The sequence below is a fragment of the Apodemus sylvaticus genome, chromosome 10, assembly GCF_947179515.1.
Source record: "Apodemus sylvaticus chromosome 10, mApoSyl1.1, whole genome shotgun sequence".
In the NCBI taxonomy this organism is placed as follows: Eukaryota; Metazoa; Chordata; class Mammalia; order Rodentia; family Muridae; genus Apodemus; species Apodemus sylvaticus.
Window position 1 is genome coordinate 19,697,038 of NC_067481.1, and position 27,358 is coordinate 19,724,395.

At 49.2% G+C, this 27,358-nt stretch overlaps 1 protein-coding gene across 1 annotated transcript in view; it reads left to right on the plus strand.

The window, feature by feature from the left end:
- Window positions 1-23,158: 23,158 nt before the first annotated feature.
- The window catches only part of Map3k14 (mitogen-activated protein kinase kinase kinase 14), a 50,943-nt gene continuing 46,743 nt past the window's right edge, over window positions 23,159-27,358 (plus strand). Inside the window, exon 1 of the mRNA XM_052194954.1 lies at window positions 23,159-23,256. The gene's annotated coding sequence lies outside the window, so the exon portion shown is untranslated. The remainder of the gene's footprint in view (window positions 23,257-27,358) is intronic.

Consider the following 27,358-nt stretch of genomic DNA (forward strand, 5'->3'; position numbering starts at 1 on the left):
TTGCTAGCTGCGACTGGAGTTCGAGCCCAGGAATCCACATCAAAAACTAGATGTGGCCTAGTGGTGATGGTGTGTGACTTTAATCTCGGCACTCTGGAGGCAGAGGCAGGAGTATCTCTGAGTTCGAGGCCAGCCTGGTCTACAGAGTGAGTTCCAAGACAGCCAGGGCTACACAAAGAAACCCTGTCCCAAAAACAAGAAAACAAAAAACAAAAACAATAAAAGGAAAAAAGCTGAATGTGGTGGTGTGCATCTGTAATCTCATCTGCAAGCCTGGGGGACGGCCACCCTTGAGGTCAGCAACAGAGCCATCAAGAGAGACCCACCTCAGCAAAACAGAAGGTAGAAGCCAACTCCCAGATGATGTCCTTGAACCTCCACATGCATGCACACACACACACACACACACACACACACACACACTAATATTTTTTAAAAGTGAGATGTGTCTTATCATTAACAGTCACTGGCATTTGATGACATAGTAACTTAATATTTTCCAGGACCAGGCTGTTTATGCTCACTGCCTACCCTTGATTGATTTTCTGAGGGATTCCTGAGAAAAGTTGTTTGTGGGTTTTGTTGTTTTGTTTGTTGAGATGCAGCTCAGTAAGTACCCCAGGTTGGCCACTCTTGATTGTCCTGCCTCAGCCTCCCAAATACTGGGATTACAGGTGTACATCACTACGCCTAGCAAAAGGAGTATTATCATATCTTCCCTGTGTCACAGATTGGTAAATTGAGACCCAGAGTTTAAGGGGCCACCAGAGCTATGGTGCTCACTTCCTGTCCTGGTTCTGCCTGGACTGGTTCTCAGCCTGCGTGGCTTTCTGCGGATCTGTAAGAGTAAGGCCTGGCCTGGCCCCTTGGGCTCCATGGCTGATTCCCTAGTCTTCTCCCCCCCTGCTGAGCTGGCCTACAGACCCTCCCTCCTGACTACCACAGGAGACCAGGGGCATCTTCTCCAGCTCATTTGATTGCCTGGGGCCCGAGTCAATAGCACAGTTTGTCTCTCTCCTGCCAGTTCATGCGCCTCTGTCCTGAAGCAGTCTTTCCTGTGGGTCTCACTCATCCTGACCCCAAAGGGATGTCCAACCACCAGGCATTCTGCCGAGGGATTCGTACAAACTGCCTCTCTCCATAGCGGCCCATGGAGCTGAGGGGAATCCTTATTCCCTGTTCTGCTTGCTTATTTATCACACGGGCTCATTTTTGTCACCTAGACTGGCCTGGAATTAACCATGGGCCTTAAATTTACAGCAAGTCTTCTGCCTTGGTCTTTCAAGAGCTGGGATTATAGATGTGAGCTACCACACTTGGCTCATTATCCTAGACGACGTGAACCTGAGACTCAGTGGGTGAGCCAATACTCATCACCCAATGAGATGAAACCCAGAATCCCCAGACTAGCATTCCTGCTAAGCCCTTCTTCCAGGAAGGAAGTGTTCGCTGAATCCCTTCAGGCCTGGCACTGGGAGTGAAGTGGTGAGCTGGGCAGGTTAAGACTTGGCCTCAGGGACCTCCTGAACCAGAGGGCAGAGGGCTCTGTGTACTCACTCTCCCACACAGTAATATGGGAGCTCCCTACGCTGAAGACTGTAAGGAAAGCCAACAAGAGGCTGGAACTGGGAGAAGGTACAGGGCTCGCCTAGCCGGAGAAGCAGGAAGCCAGGAAGAGAGACCAGGAAAAGGACCAGCCTGGTTCCAGGGAATCGAGGCTGCTCAGACGCAGTGCCTTGGGAGAGCTGCTGTATGGTGATGTGCAGGTGAGCAGTCAGTCCATGACAGGATCAGATCTGAGTCTTGGAGGGTCCTCACCAACGGCACATTCTGTCTCAGTATGTACCAACGGGGTGACAGGCGCTGCCACCTCACCCAGCCTTCCCAGCAGAGGAGACGCTGAGCCACAGAGTCAAGGGCTGTCTGCATGTGCCGCCCAGCCTCGGTCGCTTCTCAGGAAATGAGGAAATAAGGAGACAGCAGAGTGGTTTAACTCAGTCAGAGGGGCTGGAAGGCGTCCATCCAGAACCTCGATGAAATTAAAACCTTAGCCCCGACCAGCATTGCCAGACGGGAATTGGTCTCAATGTCATCTTCTCTCACAGGCCCTGAGTCCAGCTGTGGAACTTAAGCAATTAACACTCAGGAAGGAACCTTTCAGCCAAGCCAAATCTCCTGGAACATTACACAGGAGATGACTTGTGACTGTACTTCTATTTGTGAAATTGCATGTATTTAAAGGTAGTAAGAAGGAAACGGTGCCCACGCCTTTAATTCCAGTACTGAGGAAGCAGAAGCAGGCAGATTATTGTGAGTTCCAGACCAGCCAGGATAGCATAGTGAGACCCTGTCCCAAACAAACAAACAAACAAACATTTGCTGGGCAGGATAGTGACACCTGGAATTCCCAACACTTGGTACACAGAGGCAGGAGGATCACAAACTGAAGGCCAGTCTCAGGTACTTAATGAATGTGACTACAGCCTAGGCTACACAAAGGCCCTATCTCAAAACAAACAAACAAAAATACATTAATTAATTAATTAAAATGACAGGGCTGGAGAACTATCTCAGTTGGTAAACGTGTCATGTCTGCATGACTCCTGGCATCTATGTAAAAGGCTGTGTGTGTTAGCACATAATCAAATAATGGAACGCAGAGACAGGAGATCCTGGGTGCCTCCTGCCAGTCAGCCTGGACAAATCAGTAATTCCAAGTCCCAGTGAGAGCCCCTACCTCAAGGAAACAAGGCTCATAGTTCCCACTGTTGACCTCTGACCACATACTCGGCCAAATAGCCTCTCTCTCTCTCTCTCTCTCTCCCACACACACACACACACACACACACACACACACACACAACTTCCTGGAGCCAGAATTGACAAATCTCAAGTCTTGTCCCAGCTCTGTCTCTTCCAGATGTATGACCTTGGACAGCAAGCCCAACCCTGGGAAGGCCAAGTGAATCATCTCACTAATCTCAGTGAGTGTCAAAGGCTGTGACAACCAACAAAGCCTTGGACAGAACTTGGTTTCTGAACTGGACCAAAGCAATTTGCTAGACTGAAGACTGATGCCTGGCCCTGAGGCAGGTATCCAAGAGGGTAGTGTGGGAGAGAAGAAGAAATAAAAGTCAGGGGGACTATGGGGTATCTCCACACCCCGAAGCAAGATACTCTATAGCTGGGATTCTCTACTGCATGGGCTCAGAGACTCGCATACCATCAAAAGAGCCAGGGCTTCCTCAGGGCAGGCCCTGGCCAAACAGTGTTTCAGAGAAGCAGCGGGAGGCAGGCAAGGCTTCTAGCCCTTCACCCTACAGGGGAAACTGAGGCTTGGTGAGGTAGGTTATGTTTCCAGTAGAACAACACCCCTCCCCGTGACATCTGAGGATTGATTTCTATATTGCATGTCCTGTAGGTAACGAAGCTTCTAGAGGACCAGGGAGCACTGGAACATCCCCCATGGGGCTGACTAATCTACTAATCCCAGGAGGCAGCGTGTCCCCTCAATCATCAGGGAGAGAGAAATCACCTGCATAACAACATGTTCATATGACAGTTCTTGTTTTAAAATTATAATTATTTTACTTATTTTTGTCTCCGTGGGGTGTGGGTGGGGGAGATGGGTATGCATGAAGACTGTGACTTTTATGTAGAGGTCGGAGGGTGACTTCCGTGAGGCGGGCCTCTTCTTCAGCCACTTGAGTTCTACAAATTGAAGCCAGTCCATCGTCAGTCTTGGCACTAAGTGCCTCTATCCACTGGACCATCCCACCAATTCCTGTGTAATACAATTTTTTTTTTAAATTTGTGAGGGTGTGCGTGTGTGTATACACAGCTGTATGTGCACATTTGTGTGCAAACAGCCAGAGGCCTGAGGTCACCATCAGGTGTTGTTCCTTAGTAGACATCCATCTCGTTTTGTGAGACAGAGTCTCTCACCAGGACTTATGGCTTGCCGATCGGTCTAGGCTGGCAGGCCAGTGAGCCCCAGCGATCCAGTCCAGCCTCTCCTGTGCTGGGACCACAGTGTGTGCCACCACACTTGGCTTTCTGTATTATTATTATGTTGTTTTGTTTTGCTGTGATAGGGTTTCTCTGTGTAGGCCTGAGTGGCCTAGAATTTGCTATGTGGACCAGCTGGCCTTGGGCTTAGAGCGTTCCACCTACCTCTGCCTCCCCAGTGCTGGGATTAAAGACACGTGTCGCCTCGCCTGGCACCACACTTGGCTTTTATCGGCAATGAGGATCAGATCTACACCTCGTGCTTGCATGGCAAACACATCATAGACTGGGCCACTCTTCCAGAGCCTTTTCATTTTGTTTTGAATGCCTGACAGGATTCATAAAAGTCAAAATCAGCCGGGACCCTGGTTCCCATGGCTCTGTCCTCAAAGGCAGAGGACAGACACAAGCAACTTTTTACTTACGACTTTGCCTTGTTTCGATTAGCGAAGACAGAGACGAAGTCTACCTGAAGGAGTCAAAGCTCCGAGCCGGGCCCAGGCGACTCCAGTGAGCCCGCAGACACCCCCACGCCTACGCTCTGCCCTGTGTCTGTCTGTCTCCAAGTCCCCTCATCATGTCAGCCTCCTTGCAGCCCAGAGTCGAGGAAGATTGGGTTCCAGTTCCTGGCAGAGCCCAGCTTCCTGTTTTTCTCCAAGTGGACAAGGTCAGGCTACTGCTGGGAAGGGATGTGGGGACCCCAGAGGGCAACAAATCCCAGCCATGTGGAGGAAGGAGGGGCTCTGAGCCACTCTGAGCCCCTGGGTCCCTCTCTCTCTAAGAGCCTTTCAGAATCCTGCCTCCTGGTCCCCTCTGACCTGGGTTTCTGGGTGCTCACCTATGAAATCTATAGATCTTCCCATTTGTAAGAGAATTCAAGGTAGACAAGTTGGGGACACGGAGGGCTCTGTCCATCATAAAGACCCCAATGGCCACCTGTGAGTAGGGCAGTAGTGACAACAGTACTTGCTGACTGCATTCGAGCCCTGTGCAGTCTCATCTTCACAGCGGCCTCTGAAATCTCCCTCGAATACCCCACCCCACCCCCACCTCGCAGACATATGAGAACTTTAGCAGTTCGGTTTTGCGAAGGAGAAAGTGGGGCTGTGTTCAAAAGGGCCGGAGATGAGCAAATCTGAGGCCTGTGCCCAGAGCCCAGCCATCTTTTCCGGCTGCTGGTGTGGGCCATGCCTGGAAAATCCAGGGGTCCTGTCCGTGAACCATGGGGCCTGAACGGAAGTGGCTGAGGACTCGCTGTGTGAGAAGCATAAGACGCTTTGCTAGCTGGTGCCAGCAGCTAAAGAGTTAAGAAAAGGGTAGACAGCATGTTGATGGCTACGTGTGACAGATTCATTAATCCACTCTCATAAGCTCAGCACTATTAGTATTTGTGGTCTGGGTGGAGAATAGAATCTCATTGTATAGCCTCTGGCCTTAGTGTAAATCCTGTGCTTAGACTAAGAACCCTCCCATAAGCATCAGGCCACACCCCAGTACCACCATCCACTCAACACCACCGAGTGCCTGCTAAGTGCTAGGTACGTGCCTCCTCAGGATGCCCTTCTTCTTCCAGAGTGTAGAGCCAGACTCTCCATGTTCAAATCCCAGCTCTGCCAGTTCAAGATACAAAACTCTGGGCAAGTTTCAGAACTCACCTTGTCTCTGCCACCTCTGAAGGAGGGGCACAATAAAGGTAAACGGGGTGGCATGCATTCCTAATCCCAACTCAGGAAGCTGAGACAGGAGGATTACAGATGTTGTCTAGTCCAGAGGCTATACAATGAAGTACTACTCTCTGCCCCAACCTCAGACACTAATGGCACTGGTCTCGTGTGTGGGTTATGAGTTCCTCTGTCGGATGTAGCGTCAGCACCCCTCTCCTTTCCCATCTCATCGCTCTTCCCTGGCTGTCCCCCGCTCATCCACTCCTCCTGTCACCCACTCTGTCCCAGCCCTCTCTACTTCTCCCTCATCTCTTCTTCCCCAGTGTTTCCTGAGGTGCGCAGCTGGTTTCCAGGAAGAGTGGGTACAGGCTGTGAGTCCAATGTCACAGCAAGTCAGCATCTATGTGGTGAACGAACGGCCCCACATGAGAAAACAGGGTTCCATCCGTCAGAGCGCCCAAGGAGACTCTTGCCGTTACTCCTAGTCAAGGACTCGAACCCAAAGACAAGAGGGAGTCAGCAGCTCTGTAAGCCCAGAACTCGGGAGGATTATGAGTTCAATGACAGCCTGGGTTACATAAGGGAGACTCAAACAAACAAACAAACAAACAAACAAACAAGGCAAGAATGACTGAGGAAGGAAAGACCCTTCCATAGCCAACAGAAGCGCTAAATCCATGGCCTGTGTGAGGTGGAGACAAAGACACTGATCGTAGAGCAAACCAGGCCCAGGTTCACACAAGTCCAGACCGCCTAGCCTGGGCAGCCAGGTGCAAGAAAGCCCTGCCGCCCCATTTTTATTTATTTACAGTTTGGGTTTTGAGAGATGGATATTTGTTATGTAGCTCAGGCTGGCTTCGGATTTGCTGCCATTCTCCTGCCTCAGCCTCCTGAGTACTGAGATGACCTGTTTGCATTCCATGCCCTGCTCAGTTTTGTTTTGTTCCTCCTCCTCCTCCTCCACCTCCTCCTCCTCCTCCTCCTCCTGTTCCTCCTCCTCCTCCACCTCCTCCACCTCCTCCTCCTCCTCCACCTCCTCCTCCTCCTCCTCCACCTCCTCCTCCTCCTCCACCTCCTCCTCCTCCACCTCCTCCTCCTGTTCCTCCTCCTCCTCCTAATTCTTCTTCTAATTCTTCCTCTTCTTCCTCTTCTAATTCCTCTTCTTCCTCTTCCTCTTCTTTCTTGCTTTAAGACAGAGTTACACTAAGAAGCCATGGATGGCTTGAAACTCCTACAGAACAGACTGGCCTTGAACACACGGAGAGCCACTTGCCTCTGCCTTTCAAGTGCTAGCATTAAAGGCGTGCCCCACCACGCTGGGCTTAGGTAGCTTGCTTGTTTGTTTTGTTTTTCTCAGCCTTCCAGATCATTTTCCTAATCCAAGCATTATGTTTTGGGCTTTCTCTGAAATGTCGCCAGGGGTTCTTCTCTCTGCGGGTCTCCTTCCGTGCTTCTGTTTCTGGTCTTCTTCCTAGCTCCGTGTCATTGGCCACCTCTGTTAGGCGAGAGATGGTATGGTCTGGTGTGGGGGGCGGGGATGTGGACAGAGGAAGCAAGTGGGTTGGCAACAGCAAAAGGACCTCCTGATAGTTTGGATGGGTGGGTTACAATGACAGTCACACCCACCTGGTCCCGAGTGTTGTGCTAGGATGCAGGGCAAGGGGGTGCTGAGCCTGAGGTGTGAAATGGAGCACGGACAGCATGGGAAAGTCACCTTGCTTTCAAAGCAAACAATGAAGGAAAACAGTAGCTCGTCCCAATGTCTTGGACCTTCGTGCCACCCCACATCCACGCAGGAAGCAGCAAGGACACCCAGTCAGGTGAAGAAGATGCTCAGACACACGCCTAATGTCTACCACACAGGCTGGGCTTGATCATCCACAGCTCCTCTGCAGCTGGTCCAAGGAGGCACCTAAGTCCCGGGCTCAGAAAATGCCATGGAGACTCCTCAGCTGTGGGCTTTCTTTAGAGGTTTCCCTCAGCTGAAGAGATCAGCCTCATCTGAAGCGCAGTCAGCGGCCAGGGACTGATGTAACTGAGATGGTACTTAAAAGCCACGTTAGCTCTGAGCTCTCTGTGGGGTTAACTGAGGCTTTCATTGAAACCACATTCTGTCTAACTTCTCCTCTGCCCAGCCTTGCTTCTGCCCTTTCCTTAGGAATGACGCCAGTCCCTAGAGCCTCCTAACCAGCTTCCCACATGCTCGGCTCCGCTCAGGTGAGGTTGGTTCAGGGAGATAGATCAGCCTCAGTCGTCACCTATCTTCTCAGAAGTATCCCAGGTAGGATGAGCTCTCAGAAATCTTTCCGGTTTACAACAATGCCTACTGTGATGACCTGTCTAATAATACTAGATTGAAAGCTTCGTGAGGCAGAGAAATAGAAGACTCATCACTGATTCTGCAGAAGCCAGGCTTGTCACGGCAGGTAGTCAATAAATATTTGTTGAGTGAATGAATAAATTACCTTATCTGAGGATTTGGAGATCAGCAGAGGCACATCTATACTTCCACAGTCACCTGCCTTTGCTTTATGCCCCCAACATATCTCTTCCCAATACCATTCCAGCGCTACCTGTAACTCTTCACACACTAGTGGGTCTAGCCTAGGCTACTGTCCTACGGGAGGTCATTGGGTAAGAACTGGACCAAGCACTGTGATGTAACATGAGGCACCAGTAGGACCCTCTGGCAACCACTGCTTCTTACTTGAACAAGATTTTACCTGTAATAATGTTTGGGTGGCTTTGTCTACAGTCCCAGGAACTTCTTGGACTCTCATCTCACCTGTTCCTTAAAACTCTGACTCCCGCCTAGTGTTCCTTGACCCCCCCACCTCTCCCACCCCCCACTTCTCCCACGACCCTCATCACCCCTCCACTTTTCCTTACCCTTTCTTCCCACTCTCCACTGAAAGCCATGATCCTGTGGCCCCAGGCTATATTTTCAGTGCCTTCCAAGATGAAAACTGTCTAACCATATCCATTACTATACAGTCGCATGGTCCTTCCATGGTAAAGGGCACTCTTTTTTGTTTTGTTTTGTGTTGTTTTGTTTTGTTAAGCTGGGGATGGAACCCAGGGCCTTAGGCAGGCCTCGCATGCACACTAGCACTAAGTTGTAACACGTCTCTGGCCATGACCACCCTTTTATTTTTTTTTATTTTTTATTTTTTTCATGACCACCCTTTAACGATGACTTTTGAGAGGCACCGGTCTCGGTTTGCTTACCTATTCCAGACCAACTAATAGAATACCGGGAACAGATGGGAAAGCACCTGCCTTGTAGACATAGTAGGACAAAGCAGGCTAACAATCACCTACCCAAGCCAGGGAGGCTCCCAAGAGTTCTAACTCAGCTCCTGAAACCTGGAGCCAACCTGGTGAGCTGGCAGTGCCCGGGAGAGCTGGTGGGCCAAGTCTTCTGTCTGCCCTCCTTGCTTCCTATTCCCATCTCCTCTTAGTCAGACACAGCTCTGACCTCAGGAAGGCTCAGTGCTCACTGTGGAGCCGGGGTTCCAGGAAGTCCAGGCTGAGCAGACCCTAAGGGTTTCTCAATTCCTTTTTTTGCTTCTTAAAGGTCCCTGAGCTGGGGCTCAGCCCCGTGACTTTCCAGGCAAAATCCTGGCCACATTTTCTTCGTTGCTCCTCCTCCCCCCATAAGTAGACTTCTCCCTTCCAGGGCCTTCTGAGAACCCTAAAAGGTCACTGGTGTGAAGGAATGTGCTGATAGCAAAAGAGGAAACTGAGATACTGAGGCCCATCTAACTGCTTCTGCCTGCCAGGACCCGGCTTCCAGAAGGCTCTCCACTATTTAGGTGTCAACTGCTGGAGGGCACGCTTCCCTCCCCTGACCCAACACCGATGAAATAAAAAGGTATCACTGTGAAAAACAGAGTGTTTCCCATCACACCTCCATCAGTGTGGAGCTGCAGAATTCTCTAGAAAGATGAAGGTTTATCTGGGGAGACTGTCAAACTGAGTGTCTGCGTGCAGAGCGCACAGACTGAGCAGGAGGAACCTCATGAAGAGAGTCAGGAGAATTCTCTTAGCCTGTGATTTGTCCTGTAGGTGTAACAGTGCACCTGTGTCAGCCCACAGTGGTGCACCCATCCTCGAGGGAAACGTAGCGTCTGTCCCCACAAAGTGCGTGTTCTGATGGGTGCAGTTAAAGAATGTCACAGCGGAGTGGAAATAAAGGGCACTGGAGGAGGCAACAAGACGAACGTGGGAGGGGGAGCAGATGAGAGACCTCAGCTCAGAGAGGGGGTCAAAGCCAGCCTGAGCTCAGACAACAGCAAGGGAGTCGAAGTGCACCTCGGCCTCAGAGGGGTGGCCAGTGGTAGCTGCCGGCCGGACTCCCCATCTGTGTAAACAAAGTGAACTGGGTTTGAATCCTGATTTCGCCACTTTCTGGTTAAATGTCCCTGGTATGTTGTTGAATTGTGCTTTGTCCTTGTTCTCCCCTGTAAAATAGAATATAAGAAACATGCCTACGCACTACAGAAAACCAAATTATTAGCATGACTGTTCTTGCCGTGTGGCCTTGGGACCCTCTGGAAGTCTTAGAACTCTTTCAACAGCTCCATGAAGTCAAAACTGTGCAAGACACTGCGACAGCATTTGGTTGCTCCCTATTGGAGTTTTCCAGAGACCGTGTAGGTATGACAGCGTACGAATCAAATTCAAGTACCAATCTGGCTGCCTTTGAGTATGTTCTCGGAAGGGATTTAGGAAAATGTAAACTGTGTCATTCTTTCACGATTTTTTATTTTATAAAATAAAATTAAATGGGCTGGAGAAACAGCTCAGTAGTTAAGAGCACTGGCTGCTCTTCCAGAGGTCCCGGGGTTCAGCACCCACATGGCAGCTCACAGCTGTCTGCAGCTCCAGTTCCAGGGGCTCCGATGTCCTTTTCTAGACTCCATGGGCACTGCAGACACTTGGCGCACAGACATCCATGGAGTTGAAACTCATTTACAAAAACTGAAAATAAATAAACCTTAAAAAAAAAACCAGACTGATACTTATAAAGGATGTAAGGTGGTACACACCTATAATCCTAGCACTAGACAAATAGAGACAAGATGTCAAAAGGTCTAGACAGACTCAGCCATGCCACAAATTCAAAGCCAGCCAGGCTCTGTAAGACTCTGTCGGAAAAAAAAAAAAAAAGACTTTTCTTGGAGAACTAATTACTAACAAGCTCTTTGGGGTCTTCAACCAATTTTGTTAGCAAAGTAGCAAGTAGGTGAGCCACTTGAGCCACTGTGAAAACCCTTAAAAAAAAGTTCACGTTGGTGCCAGATCCCTGGTAGGGCCGTGGTCACTGTGGGCTGTCAGCCACCAGATTTGTATGCTCAAAGATTGAACTTTGTTGGGCATGCCATTAACCTCTGCCACTTGGAAGATATAGACAGGAGGATCAGGAGTTCAAGACCAACTTTAGCAACATAGGAAGTTCCAGGCCAGCCCAAGGCTATGTAAGATCTGGTCTCAAAAATAGTTAAAAATAAAAATAAATGAATGAACTAAAACTCAAACCTCCCAACACTTACCTTGTGTTGTTTCCTATTTTCTACACACCTGACACTTCTACCATTGCCTAGGTCCCTGCCTGTTCTCCAGTCTTCCACTCAACCCTGGCCTCTGGTATCCTCCACAGCCTCTCTGCCCTGGCATCTTTAGGCATTGTTTACCTTGTGCCCCAGAGAAAGTTAGTAGCCACTGCCGGGACCCTGCCACCGTCTACCTGCTGAAGTCTATATTTACATCTCCGTACATCACGCTAATTGTTTGTGTCTTTAGAAATCAAGCTGTGGTTGACTACAGGCGCTTGGGTGGCTGTGGGCACTGATCTGAAGGTTCTGCCTCAGCGATCTCCTTGAAGGCTTACTTGGGTTCAGTCATTTCATCATGCCATGTTTTAAGAGAATTACTGGGCAAGCCTGAACCGGAAACAGCTCATCTGACTAAGGATGCTACATAAAGGCCCTGAGCAAAAATACCTCCAAATGTCTTCAGTGCCAGGGATGACAGAGATAGGACACCTGTGGGACTGAGCTAAAGAGATACTCTGAAAGGATCCCCATTTGTGACAGTCTATTAAATCAAAGATCTTCCATGCCCATTTATGACAAGTTTATGAAGTTAAAAAAAAAAATCTTCCATGATGAGAAACTCTTAAGAATTAAAAAAAAAACAAAAACAAAAAACAAATAATAGTTTAAAAAATCAAATAATATTTTTTTGCTGAGGAAAAAACATGGCGGTGAAGCTGTCTGAGCCCCAAAAATGAACAGGCATTCAGCTGAAGGTATAGCAGAGCAGGTAAGCACTAGCCTGGAATACACAAGGTCCCGGGATCCATCTCTGGCACCCGCAAAGCAAACACCAGTACAGGATAGTCTAATCTTTCTCTTACTTTTTAAATGTTTTTTAAAATTTATTTAATGTGTATGGGTGCTTTGTCTGTGTGTGCCTGGGGCCCAGAGAGGCCACCAAATGCATTAGATGCCCTGAAACTGGAGTTATAGAAGGCTATAAGCTGTCATATGGGTGCTGGGACTTGAACCCATGTCCTCTGGAAGAGCAGCCAGTGGTTTTTACCACTGCGCCAACACTCCAGCCTCTTCCATTTTGTTGAACTCTGTTGATTTCCTCACCTCAGTTATGTGAAGTCACATCTGATTTCCACTTGTGCTATTTATTTACCCTTTTCTCTAAATTGTCTCACCTTTTAAAATTTTTTAAATTGTTTTGATAGGTAGAAATTCAGTGCTCTTTGCTAATGAATAATTCATCCCAATAACAACCAAGTATTGTTCCCAAACTCTAGCCAGGTTCTGTGGTCCAGACACTAACTCTGAAACCAATACTGTGTTAAAGAGGTTTGCTAGCTGGGCATGTTTATGTAGGTCTATCGTTTCAGCTCCACAGGAGGCTGGGACAGAAAGATTAAAAGTTCGAGGGCAGCCAGGCCAAGTTAGACTCAAAAGAAAAAGCCAGAAGAAGCGCAGAGAGATGGCTTAGCAGCTAAGAGCATGCAAGGACTTGGTTTCAGTTCCCATTTCCCAGACGGAGGCTCCTAACCACCTGTGGCTCTAGTCCTAAGGGATCCCACTCTCTCTCTGGCCTCCATAGGCACCAGGCGTGCGTGTGTACACATATGTACAGTCAAACACTCCTATATGTAAAATAGTAAAATAAAAATAAATCTTTAAAAAGTAAAAGGCTGGCCAGAAAGTAGGGCAGAGAGGCGCGTGCCTACCATCCCAACACCCAGGGGTGGAGGCAGAGGATCAGAAGTTCAAAGTCAGTCTGGACCTCATGAGACTTCATCCCAAATACCAAACACAATACAAAGGCTGGGGCGTGGCACAGCAGTAGAGTACTTGCCTAGCATGTGCAAAGATTCAGGCTCAAACTTGAGCACCACCGCACAAGGACAAGGTTAGCCCCTCTGAGACAGGCATAGAAGAAGATAGAGTAGCACCGAAGGAAGCCTTTCTTCTTGACTTAGGATTTAAAGTGTGGACCCCCTGTGAGGAATTTATCAGGACTCTTCCCTGTGAGCACAGCTCCGTGACCAAGTAACTATTTCCTGACTATGGATTCATTAATATGCAAAATTAAAGAGGTACCGGCTCACAGAACAGTTTTCTTTTTCAATTATTTTTAAAGATTTGTTTATTTTATGTATGTGAGTTCACTGTAGCTGTCTTCAGACACACCAGAAGAGTGCATCAAATTCCATTACAGATGGTTGTGGTTCCTGGAAATTGAACTCAGGACCTCAGGAAGAGCAGTCAGTGCTCTTAACCGCTGAGCCATCTCTCCACCCCCCCCACGCCCCCTCCCACTAAACAGTTCTTATACTAGGAAATGCTTGGACACAGGTATTAAGAGGAAAGGAAGGGGAAGGGACCGGAAGTTCTATTCTAGTCACGCCATGGAAGACTATGCAGAATGAGACAGCTCTGTGCATGTGAGGAATGCACTGATGCTTTGGTGAAGAGAGCAAGGTGTACAGGAGAGCAGCTGCGGTTCTCTTCTTCCACTGTGTGGGTGCCAGGGACTGAAAGGGTGGTTAAGGCCTGGCAGCAGGTGCTTTTACCACCAATCTATCTTGCCAGCCTCACTTCTGTTAATTAATTTGTTTGTTTTGAGACAGGATTTCTCTGTGTAGCCCAGGCTGGCCTGGAACTCACAGAGTTCCTCTGCCTAAAGAGTGCTGGGATTAGTGGCATGTACTACCACTGCCAGGCCTGTTAAATTAAAAAACAAACAAACAAAAAAGCTATACAAGGGTCTGGCAAGATGGGTAAGCAGGAAATGTGCTTGTCTGCAAGCCTGAAACCTCGAGTTTGAGTCCCCGGGGGAGAACAAACTCTCAAAAGTTGTCTTCTGATCTTTATATGTACTGTGGCATCTCTCTCTCTCTCTCTCTCTCTCTCTCTCTCACACACACACACACACACACACACACACACACACACATGATAAGATAAGGGGGCCTTAGGAATGTATGCTGTGTATTTGTAGATGTAGAAGATATATGGGGAAAATGCAAAGCAGGTAAAAATGGTTTATTCAGCAGAGGACTCCAGGGACCCAGCGGCGTGGGAGAGACAAGTTTGATCTTCAGTTTGATCTTCTGCAGTGTGCACAAGCACGTCCACAGTCTGTTTGACAGACAAGAAAAAACGAGAATTGGAAAGGGAATAGGCTTTATACAGGCCCAGTGTGACTTAGATCCGTGGCCTGTAACAGGCCACCACAGGAGGTGGAGGGAACCCTGTACCCCCTATAGTAAAGTTCTGTCAGAACGAAATTGATTGTTGGAAGCACTCTTGTCCCCACAGACTAGAGTCTGCACTAATCTCTGGATCCCAGCACTTGGGCTTTCCCTCAGTCTAATTTGAGCATCCTTTATCTTACTCGAGTAAATCATATCTTGTTCCTAATCGGCCCTTAGCGTAGTCACGCAATCTTTGACTGACATCCCTGGTATGTGCTTCAGCCCAATTTAAGTCATCCATCCCTTTCCACTGCTTTCCCAGGGCGGTTTCCTCTCTCTCAGAAAACAGGAGTGGCAATGTCGGGGCACCTGGGCGGTAGACCTGGCTGGCTCTTGTCTCCGTGTGTTACTTAATCCTAAGAAGCACGTACTGAAGAATATTTTAAGGTTTTTGCCGCGTTGTCATTTTTATCCCAGGGCTACCGGGGTGGGGATTCTCAAGTTGGCTTGAGTTCACAAATCTCACTGTGTGGGCGAGGAAAGAACATCACAGAATCTCAGCTCCGGGGGATTCATCATATTGTCGGAAGCTGAAGACAGGGAATCCCTAGGAAGTGGGCGTCGCTGGTTGTGTAGCAATTCTGTGAGGTTCCTGGAGACTCAGGGCTTTCTGCTCTGCCACCACAGGCAGAGAGGTTTGTTGTTGTGTGCATGTGTGTGTTTCTACATTTCTCTCTCACACATACACCGTGTGTGTGTGTGTGTGTGTGTGTGTGTGTGTGTGTGTGTGTGTATTTGTGTGTGTAGAGTTCAATATCAGGTGTCTTTCTCTATTGCTCTCCGCCTCATTTTTTTTTGAGATTAAAAACAAACCATTGAACCTGGAGCTCACTGGTCTAGCTAGACCGTCTGGTTAGCAAGCCCCTGGCACCTCCAGCAACCCCTCATGATTCCCCAGCGTGAGGAGAACTGACACACCTCAAACTTGCCCAGCTTTTTATGTGGCTACTGGAAACCTGAACTCAGATTTTCATGTTTGACATGAATGACAGATTTTCATAGGTGACAAGCATTTTACCGAGTCAGCAGCCCAGTCCCCTGTTTTGCTTTACACTTATTTTGAATCGTCTATAAGTGAGGGTATGTACGCATGCCTGTAGGCACCCACGGAAGCCGGAAGCCGCCATTGGACCCCCTGGATCTGCAGGTGGTTGTGAGCCACCTGACATGGGTGCTGGAACTGAACCCTCCAGAAGAGTAGGAGATGCTCTTGACCACACCATTTCTCTAGCCCCTGTGTTAGTATTGTTCTTTTAAACAGGGTCTTATATAGCTGATGCTGGCCTTGAACTTGCTATGTAACCAAGCATGTCTTTAAGCTTCTGATCACTGTGCCTTTTCTTTCTGAGTTCCAAGATGACAGGCATAATGGACATCTAATCCGTGCTGTGCTGGGGAGTGAATCCAGGCCTCCTCCAACCCTCAAATGGGGAATTTTACCCTTAAGCTGACTTCAATTTCTATGATTCCAAGCCGCCAGACTCTGAGTCTATACTCTAGAAAGAAAAGAGGGAGAAGGGCAAAGGACTGGCTGGGTCCACCTCTCTCCCTGGACGGGACTGGGTGACACAGGCATCCTGGCTGTGAGGGAGCCAGGGAAACATTCAAACCGAATAGACCAGCACAATAATTAAATAAAGTTCTGATCACACGTGAAGGGACAGTGGGAGCCACACAAGCAAGTCACACTTTCAGCTAACACTCTATTAAGCTGAGACTTAATCAGCAGGCTATGATGGTTTGTATATACTGGGCCCAGGGAGTGGCACTATTAGAAGGTGTGGCCCTGTTGGAGTGTGTCACTGTGGGTGTGGGCTATAAGACCCTCATCCTAGCTGCCTGGAGGCCAGTATTCTGCTAGCAGCCTCCAGATGAAGATGTGGAACTCTCAGCTCTGCCTGCGCAATGCAGCCTGCCTGGATGCTGCCATGTTCCCGCCTTGATGATACTGGACTGAACCTGTGAACCTGTAAGCCAGCCCCAATTAAATGTTGTCCTTGGCCCAGCGGTGGTGGCGCACGCCTTTAATCCCAGCACTTGGAAGGCAGAGGCAAGTGGATTTCTGAGTTCGAGGCCAGCCTGGTCTACAGAGTGAGTTCCAGGACAGCCAGGGCTACAACAGAGAAACCCTGTCCGGAAAAAAACAAAAAACAAAGAAAGAGTTGCCTTGGTCATGGTGTCTGCTCATGTAAAACCCTAACTAAGACACGGGTGGTGGGAAGCCATTAACATTTTGAGTGAGAGAGTAGCAACATAAAAAGGATTGGCACATAGATGCATGGGCACAGCTGCAGGGCCCTTTAATCCCAGACAGATGTGAGTCTAAGGGCAGCCTGGTTAACTAGCTCACATTGTTGAGTTCCAGAAGACAGAGGAAGGGGCAGAGCCAACAGAACCCTCTCTCCTCAGCTCGTGGCCCCAGATGCACCCTCCATCCCTGGCTCTATTCCATCCTCCATGGCTTCTTGCGACAGCATCTCTCCGTGTGACTGCTCTGTCCCAGATCGCCACTTTCTGCCACTGCACTGGTCCAGCCCCATGACATCTAACCTGACTTGCTCTGCAGCTGGCCTTCTGCTCCGTAACTGCCACACTGCTACACATTTTGGAAAGTGCCATTGAACTAGGATCCCATTCTAGTATTTTAATCTACCTTTTCCCTGGCCCTGTGATGGTCTGCACTGCCTTCCATAGCCCAGGTCACAGACTTCAGTGTCAGCTACATTTCTCTCCCTGTCCCTTACATCTGACATCCGGTTCTCCACACGGCTGACTGCCCCTCATCTCCATGGCTACGCCTTTCATATTACTTCTGCTCCATGTTACTTATTTACCTGGCCTCCTGGTGCACCGGACCTGGCAGCAGTCGGTCTGAGGCATCCATCCCTTCCAGGGCAGCTTCTTTGATCTTTCCTCTGTGACCTTCCTTTACCCAGTAGCTCCTTTGCCTGGGGGTTGGACTGCTGATCCTGCCCCCAACTCCATGAATGACAGGCCCCTGCCTCATTCATCAGCCACTAAGGACTAGGGCAAGGGCCAGATGCATACTACAAGCTCAAATTGGTATTTTCTGAATGATTCAGTGAAGCCAGGAGTTGGTGGGAAGTCCGAGGGAAAGGATATAGGAAGGCTAGGAGCTCTGAACTAACCCTTGGGATGCAGCTCAGTTGGTAAACTGGTTTCCCTAGTGGGCCTGAAGCCAGGAGCCTAATTCCCAGCGGAGAATCAGAAGTTCAAGAGCGTCTTCAACCTTGGCTACAGTGGCCCTGTATTAATAAGTGGATAGAAATGAGCTGATCATGGTAGCACATATCTTAAATCCTGGCACCCAAGAAGTAGAGGCAGATGGATCTCTGTGAGATCGAGGCCAACCTCATCTACATAGTAGAACACTGTCTCAAAAGAAGAAAGAGGAGACAGAAAACACAACAGGACTGGCCCCAAGTGTTCCTGGTTGTCAGGAGTTTGTCCCTTTCTCCCCACCTCTTTCAAATCCTTAGTCCTCTAGGACAGGCTCCCTGAGCTCCTTAGGAGAAGTTAGTCGCATCCTCCCCACACCTAGGCCTGGCCCTCACTTTCTCTGCAGCTAACCTAGCCCTCTGAGCTCACAGGCCAGCCGGAGGCTCTGCCAGGAAACTAGAAGACAGAAGACAAGGAGAATCCATGTTTTTCCTCAATCCCTCTTCATCTGGGGTGGGGGCTGTGGAAATGGGTGAGTGTGCCCTGTGGGTTCCCCAGTGACCCTGGCTGCCTCCCAGCCTCTGACTGCCCCTGCCCTGTCAGGCCTTCCCACCAGGGGGCAGGAGTGGATTCCGGGTCACAATTGCCTTCTATTGGCCTTTGCCATTCTTCCGGTGTAACTTGTTCCTCCGTGAGATACTGTTCGAGCTTAGAGTCAGCTTGCATGGTTGCATCCTGACTGATGCAGCAGTGCAGTCCGTCCCTCCGTCATCACCCAACCCGATGCCTGGATGGCTCAACTCCTCTTCTGGAGTGACTTCCATTCTGCCACTGACTAGAGCAAGAGCTCCCTGAGCTTGGGCAGGTCGTTTCCCAGCCTGACCCTTGTGTGCTCAGAGCATCGTACTGTACGGTCCAGGGACACAGGGACTGAGACAAGGGTATTTAATGGGAGCCAAACTAGCAGTGCTCACAGAGATGGGAGGTAGACAGAACCGTCCTGCAGGGAGTGCAGGCGAAGGTAAGGCACTGGGAACCGTGTGCAGGAGAGCCAGGAGACAGGAGACGCTGTTTACCCAGTTAGTCATTTTTAGCTGGGAGCTTGGTTGCATTCATGGGTTGAAAGGAAGATGCTAAAGGAAGAAGATATTTTATGGCAGGTGATGCTGAGCCACTGGCTGTGGAATAATATGACATAAGTGGCCTCCCATGAGGATTAATGCCACCAAAAGGGTCAGGGGCAGTGGTAGGGATTTTTTTTTTTTGAGACAGCATCTCATGTTCCCTAGGCTGGCCTTGATCTCCCCGTACAGCCAAGGATTCGACCTTGAATTTCTGATCTGCTTGCCTCTACTTCCTGAGCACTGAGGACCCAGGCCCTGCCATCATTCCCAACTTGTGTGGTGCCCGTGCTGGGGATTGAGCCCAGTGGTCTACGGCCACCGGGCAAACCCTCTACCAACCGAGCCACATCTTCAGATGCTCTGGAAACGGGAGGTAGAGAGGTGAGTTACAAGGGGAAAACAAATCGAGAACTGAGAAGAACAGGTGCCAATCCAGGGCTCCCTCCGATGGCACCAAAGTCAGGGCAGGGGAGTCTTAGAAAGGCTGATCTTGGTAAAGTCATCTTTGCCCAGTGCCCCATTTAGACAGCCCTGCCCTTTGCCAAGGCTGGAGCCTCTTCTTCCTCTCGTCCTGACCCTTCTCCTCTCTCCTCCCAGTTCTGTAGTTTATGTGGAGGTCCCTTCCATCACCTCAGCATGTGGCAAGATGGATCAGCTGATAGAGACCAGCAGGAGCATGCCGGGGTGTGCTGGGAAATGCTTAACAACTAGTTTGGATGGGAGGGGGGAGGTACTCAGGTTTATGCTCTTTGCTTAATCCCCAATCAAGCTGCCAACATGAGGTCACAGTCACCCCTGTATCTGTGTATCTGTTTCCTCCATTGCTTCCCATGCCCCACCTAGATGTCCAGGGCAGGTCCAGACTGGGGACCAGCAGCACTAACACCGACTGCAGCTCAGGCAGGCCCCTAGTGGGAAGAAGCATACCTTCCCCTCCAGGAATGTCTGCCCCCAGGCCTAGGTCCTCTCTCACGTTGTCCTCACACCAGCCTTCACCTGAACTCAAGATTCCACAGGCACGCACATGATTCAGCCAACACCTCCTTACAGGCATGGCCGCACGCTCTCAGACATCCCATAATGTCAGGGCTTTCGGGGGATTGTCCAATACAAAAAGTCATCCTGAGGCAATTCAAGTGAGGTTACACACAGGGCATACTTAGTGTTTAGTTCACATTCTTTTGTTGGTTGATTGAAGACAGGGTCTTGGGTAGCCCAGGCTAGCCTCAAACTCACTCTGTAGGTGAAGACGGCATTGAACTGATCCCCCTGCGTCCACTTCTGGAGTGCTGGGATTATGGGCATATGCCACTGTGTCTAGCAGATTTCTGTCTTTAATCCCTTAAAAGCCACAGTTGAGGGATGAGAACAAAGGGTAATGACACATGGGTGTGAAGAGGTTGTGATGTAATTCACTCCTTTGCATGCTGACATTAAGAATTCATTTTTACAAAGAGAAATGTAAACAAACAAGAACCGAGGCTGAGTTGGCCATAGTACATGCCTGTAATCTCCAGACTGAAGAAGTGACAGCAGGAAGATGTGTGAGGGCAGCCTGGGCTAAATAGGGAATTATAGGCCACAGAGACCTTACCTAGCGAATAATAATAATAATAGGGCTGGAGAGGTGGCTCAGCGGTTAAGAGCACTGACTGCTCTTCCGAAGGTCCTGAGTTCAAATCCCAGCAACCACATGGTGGCTCACAACCATCTGTAATGAGATTGGATGCCTTCTTCTGGGGTGTCTAGGAAAAAAAACAGCTACAGTGTACCTACATATAATAAATAAATAAATCTTTGAAAAAATAATAATAAAATAAATAATAATAAATAGGGAAGTATAGACTACAGAGACTTTACTTAGAAAAGGAAGAACAATGAAAATGATCAGAATGTAGGTCAGAATGTAGCCCCATAGTAGATTGTTTGCCTGGGATATGCAGGGCTCTGGATTCGGATCTTCAGGTCCACAAAGCAAACAGACCCTGCTGGTTTCTTTCTTTTTTCTTTCTTTTTTTTTTTTTTTCAGATTGGCACAGTCTTACTCTCATGCTTCCAAACCTGAAATCGATGGGCTGCGAAACCCCCTGAGTACTTTGAGGCCAGCACTGCCCCAGCCATGAGTCACCCAGCAAATGTCAATTATTTTATTTAAAGCTAAGCTGAAGTTGCACAAGTGACTCAAGGGCTCAAAGCCTGCCCAGACTGTTGTGACTTAGAGCAGGAGGAAGTCAGTCTTGCCCGGAGCTCTCCTAGTGGGTGGATATTTCGAGAGAGGAGAGGGGTGTTTGCTTCCCTCCCGCTCTGGAGAGAGACAGGAGAAAAGCTGCTGAAACCAAGAAGCAAGCGCTGTTCTTCCCTGAGAGTTTTCTTGCTAATGACTCTCCTGGTTTATCCCCCAAGCTACACACACACACCTGCAAGCTGACCCTTCTGCAGAGCTTTGAGTCAACCTAGAGTTGAGTCTGTTCTCACTAACATGTCCTATTGGGTATAGGCTTAAAGAGCAATCGTCTCAATGGACCAGACAAGGCATGAAAGGGACCCAGGGCCAGAGGGTATCAGGAAAACAAGTAAGCACAGAAACACTGGCTGTCCAAAAAAAAAAAAAAAAAAAAAAAGGAGGGGTGAGAAGGAAGTGGCGAAAGTGAGGCAGCCCTGCAGGGAGCGTCTGCAGATCCTGGCCTGTTGCCCTCCTCGTTCCTGAGAAGTGCTTTGCCCAGAGGCAAACAGGTGGTGGGAGGGAAAAGAAAGACACCCATGAGACCTGATACCGACTTGTACATCTGGCCCAGCTCTGCCTCTCTCTGAGTCAGAGACGCCAAACCCTAGGGGTGGAAGGCGCTTTTTCAGAAGCCCCCAGCCCTTTTTATTTTCTTGCCTTTCCATCTCTCAGCTGGCCACTAGCAGAACACAGATATGTCCCAGAGACTGACATAATAGGCTCTGCGTATACTGAAGTATAGGATCTGTGTGAGTCACAGCCAGAAATAATGCTTCTAGGGACAACACTTGACGCGGCTGAGACTAAGGCAACATATGGGCTATGGGCGACTGCAGGCTTTGCTCTAACTTATTCCTGGCCCAGGGGAGTGGGTGAGCCTCTCTGGTTCTCCTCTGTTTGGTTTTGTTTCCACGCATTAGTCAGGCTATGCAGCTCAGACTGACCTCAAACTTGTCATCCTCCTGCCTCAGCCTTCTGAATGCAGGCCAGGTTTGTGGGATTTCCACATTGTCTAAATGAATGGCCTTTCTTGGTGTCCAACAACAGATGTCTGCTTGAACCGTCTCCAGAAAGAAGCTAGGTCTGCAAAGTGGTCACAAGCAGACAGTGGTCTGGCCCTGGCTCAACCCTTTCCAGACAGGCCGTTCCTTATTTCTCAGACCAGTCAAGAATACGGCTGCCACTCCCACCATACCGCCAGTCCCTGCATCTGCAGTTAGGATTCCTAGCAGAGTCCCTAAGGTCACAGCACATCTTTTATTCTGTAAACATTAAAAAAAAACATATTTGTAATTCTTATTACCAGGAAATAGAAGCTTGTGGTATAATAGGAAGTCCATTAGCAAAGTTAGAAAAGGAAAAAATTCCACCTAGACTCCTTCCCGCTCCCATAAAAAGAGCACTGAAGACACCACGTTTTCAAAGACCAAGTTTTCCTGATTCTAGTTTAGGATGGATCCCGTGCTCAGCACACACACCACGAAGCTTCTCGGGGTAGAGGGAGACTATACCACAACATCTGCACGCTCCTTAGAGCGGCTTTACAACACCCGGCCTGTCCTACGGAGGCCTTTGGCTCCCCACACTTCTCGACGGTAGGCAGAGAGAGCGACCTCATCTCCAGACACTTTACAGCACCGGGCTCACGCCATAAAAGTGCTCCATAAAAGTGTTTCTAGCTCCACCAGACCCCCACGAAGCAGCCACGCCCTCTAGCAGAAAGCTGAGAAACCCAAGACCTTAGAGCGAGAGCGCCCGGCCGTCTCCAAGGTAACCAAAGCCGAAGCCGGGAATGCCCACGCATGCGTAGTGTCGCCCTTCCTTCCCGTAACCTTAAAAAGAATGCAGTCCGTAAGATTTGCCAGAAAGCGAGAGCGCATGTGTAGTTCAACCAACACCCTGGCCTTCTTCGCCTACCGCCCGCCCATCCACACAGTCTTCGGCTCTGGATACCCTGGCCGGAAACAGTGCCCATTTTGGGGGAGGCCTTGCTAGCCAATCGCTGCTGAGGAGTGGCCGGCAGGCTGGCCGGAACAAGACGTCTTATTGGCTATCTTGTAGGAATGGGTGGGATCAAGGGTCGCGGTGCGGCCAAAGAAAGGAGGCGGGAAGCTAGCAAAGTCACAGCCACGGGGGGAGGCGTGTCCGGGGCGGAGCTAGACACGGGGGCGTGGTCGGGGAGGGGCAGCTGGAGCCCCGAGCGACCGCTGGCCAGCGAAGTGCCACACTCGCTTGTTTGAGGAGAACGGCGCTCCGCCGGTAGGTGACTGGGCAGAACCCCGAGTCCTAAAGCGGGGCGCTGAGGGAGCGGGTGGGGAAGGGGAGCCTCCTAGGCAGGGACTGGGTTGCAGCCTGGCTGTCCACGAGGGATGGCTGGGATCGGTGGCCTGGTGTCTGCAGTCTAACCCGCTTGCACGCTCAGCGCCATCAGCGCCACGCTCGAAACGCCGTGCTCGCCTGGAGCCTCCAGGCCGCGCACCCACGGGTCACACGCTTGCCTGGAACGCGCGCGGGTACTGTCTGCTTCCCTTTCCCCAACATCCGTGCCATTAAGTTCAACCGCCCTACCGTCAGACCCGGCTCCTGGGTGTCCCCCAAGAGAAGGTGATCGCTCCACTGCCCTAGCAGTGACATGCGCAGCCTTTCCCGGTGAACTGCTTGGGATCCCTTGTTCCGAGAGGATCACTGCTCTGGGCACTCAGCAGACCAGTGCTAGTTGCTGATAATATCCTCCCTCCTCGATGGTCCTTACCCTTCTGTGTAATTCTGTGTTCTACTCGGGACTTTTGGAATCTGTTTATATGTACTAGTCCGGTCTTGGAAGCTCTTCGCGGCTCTGGCAACTTTCAGCCACCTGTCACCAAGTAAAAAGAAACATTTGTCTGAGACAGAGATTCCCACCTGCTTTGGAGCCTCATCATGATCATTAACTTCAGAAAAGCCCCTCTCCCCCAAGTTGAGATTAAAAGATAGCTATCAGCCCTAAAGGATGGATAGGAGTGTGCATGGGTTGTCAAGTGGATGAGTGGAGAAAAATTTCAAATATCAGCATCTTAATGACAATTTGTTGTTGTTGATTGGAGACAATGAACATTAATGACTGGATCGAGGGCGCTAAAAGAATGAAACGTAACGAGGAGTGGCACCATGACCAGTGGACTTTGGAACACTGGCGCATATCTAGAAACATAGTCTTTCTGAACGATTGGAGGATTGTATCCGAACTTTAGTTTTTCAGGGTTTTGCTTAGTAACTTTCCCATGTAGTGGTAGGTGTGATGAGATGCGTAGACTGTTGTCCAGTTGATAAGCGAAGTACCTGAACCAGGTGTGGGGATGACATACCTTGTCTTGTGGCCTCAACTGTGAATGACGGAGAGTCCTCCAGATCCCTGAATTAGAACTGCATAACATTACTATGATAGAGAAAAGATGGGGCAGTGGTTTGGGGGTGATCTTTCTGCTCTTAATGTGAGAGGATGCTTTGAAAGCTCTTGATTTGCTTATGATGTGTGTGGATTTCCTTTTGTATTTAAAGTGATGTCAAAGGCAATTCCTTTGGATGGATGCCAGCTTTCTGAATTTTTCAAACGCCTTTAAGATACCTTGAAAACTAGGCATGGTGGCACACACCTGTAATCTGTCCCTGGGAGGCTGGGACAAGGAGGATTTGTTGTGACTCTGAGGCCTGTCAGGGCTCCACAGCAAGGCCCTGTCTCAGAACACCAGAAATAAAAAAAAAGAAGACATCCTGATTTATTTGGAAGAGTGTGATAAATTTCTCAGAACAGCTCATAATAATAGTTAATATGTCTGACTTTAATTTTAGAAATAAGTAGCTGTATATACCGAGAAATACACACCAGCAGTTTGTGAAATCAAACAGTACTATGTGGTCAGGCTTCAGGCTGCTGGTCATTGTTTTCTGGGTGGATGGAGCAGTTCTGAGGCTTTTCTTTTCTCTCTCTCTCTCTCTCTCTCTCTCTCTCTCTCTCTCTCTCTCTCTCTGCCTCTGGTGTCTGTTAGAGTTTGTGGGAGTGGCACCAGACAGAGGCCCTGCCAAATGAACCTTCGTCCCTTAGACAAAAACCGCCTGGTTTTGCCATTCAACCTTGGCAGATAGAAGCCTGGCTCCTCATTTTGATTCTCCTGATGAAAACTGATTCCTTTGTGATCTGCTTGGGGGTTCAAAGGACAGGGCTTGCCCTGATTGGTTGTCCAACTCTAGACAACTGTTGTGAGATTTTTGGTGAGTTGCAGGGTTCACCTTTAGCTGGGGGCTGGCGGGAGACTGGACAGATGTAAAACAGACAAAAGCTCCTTTAGGCCATTTTCCCCTCTAAAGAGTTTTGTATTGTCACTTGTCTATGAAGTCACTTTTAGTTTCTTTTTTTTTTTCCCTTGTCTCAATGGACAGCACATGGGCTTCTTGCAGGTGCTTCTCCCCTGGGAAGACCTCGCAGGCTAATGCTGATTGGCTTGATTTTTTTTTTTCCCTAAGGAGAAAAAAGAAAACTGAAAACCAAATTCAGACCCAGTAAAAGGTCAGCTTTCTGCACATTCAGACAGACGGTTCCTCCGATAGAGCCCATCAACGAGATGCTTTTTTTTTTTCCTGGCAAAAGGTTAAAATGCAACTAAAATTCTGCTTTCGTGATTAATAAGTCACTACCGCAGTTGTGTCTGATGCTTCCTGTTTGCCCCATTTTAGTATTTCAGTTAAACTGGAGGCTTCAGAGCACCCTGGGCACTTTTGATGGCACCAGCGTGAAGTGGGTGGGGAGAGGGGTGAGTTTGGAGAGTCGGATAAGTCAGCCCTCCCTGCACACCAGGATCCCGAATAAGGGAAAGGAATGGGTTGAGTGTCTTCTCGGGTAGGGTGAGCTATTCACTTGGTAAGGCCGACTGCAACGCTGATGCTGTGAGGCAGAACAGGAAGGCCAGGTGGAAGGCAGGCAGGGTAGGAGCGCCTTTCAGCAGCTCTGAGTGGGGTGACAGCTTGAGGTCCCGGCTCCTCTCACTGCCCAGGTGACAGCCCAGAGGGACCTTTCCTCAGAAACCTTTGTATTCTTGTATTCGTACTTAAACTGAGATCCCCCCCTTCCCCTCTTGCCATTTCAAGAGTCTTTCGCCTTGAGCTGGTAGAAATCCTTTGGAGTCCTGTACATAGGGAATAATTTTGTAGACAGCCTTTCTGTTTTCTTACACTATAGAAAAGCAAAGATCTTTAAAATGCAGATTAAGTAAAACAGACAGTGATCCTTAGGAATTTGGTGTCATGCCTAAAATCTAAAGTGGCTTTTCTTGACATATACATCGTTGTTTTATGACACTCACTTGCTCAAGAATCATAAGCCTACCTTCCCGCTCCCCCCCCCAAAAAAAATCAATTTCGAATCCAATTAATCCAGAGAAGCAGTTTTAAGTATCTACTCATCAAAACAATTCTTCATTGATCTTTCTATGTAGTGATTGTCAATTCTAGTCATTATTAAAAGCCTACCCTCTGAACAAGTGTGGCTGTGCTCGTTTTCCAGATGTGGAAACTAAGACAGAAGAGTCAAGTGTTCTGTCCAGTGAGAGAGCCTGCCCACAGGGCCACCACAGCCACTGTGGTGGCTTACGTTGTCAGACAGACCTGGGTCAGGGCCTGTCCACCTGCAACTGTGTCTGTGTGCCCTCAAGCAAATGGGTTCTGGGAGCACGGAGTGCCTGGCCTGCCAGTGAGGTCAGAAACGTTTCATGAGGCCCTTTCAAGGAAAAGAAAGGAGAGGATCTGTCTGCTGAGCTGAGAATAGAGTGACCCACTCTTGTTGTTCTTTATCATGGTTGTTATAGTAGCAGCAGCAGCCACAGCAGCAGCAGCAGCCGGTTACGACACTGTGACTAGATCTGTCTTCTGTAAGATAATGTCAAGAAAACTCAGAGTGCCTGACAGGTCAGTCTTTTCTTCAGCAGGCCCCGCCAAGGACCGCTTCCCTCGCCTGGAGCAGTTAGCTGTCAAGTTTTCCCAGTCCTTAAAAAAAAAAAAAGTATTGTATTTATTCATTGTGTGTGCACATGTGTGTATCATAGCACACGTGTGAAGGTCGGAGGATGCTTTACAAGAGTCACGTCTTTCCTTCCACTATGTGGGTTCCAGAGAGCAAATGTGAGACTTAGGGCTGGGCTGTGAGCATATTTATTCACTGAGCCATCTTGCTAGCCCCTGGTTCCCCCAGGTCGTTTCCACATCCTGCCCTCATAATACTTCAGATACGCCTAGAAAGACCTAGGCTCTGTCTGCTCAGACTCGCCTGCAGGGCCTCCCAGGACTCTGATCCAAACAAACCAGCGCCTGCCTGGAAGATCCCCTGTGTCCT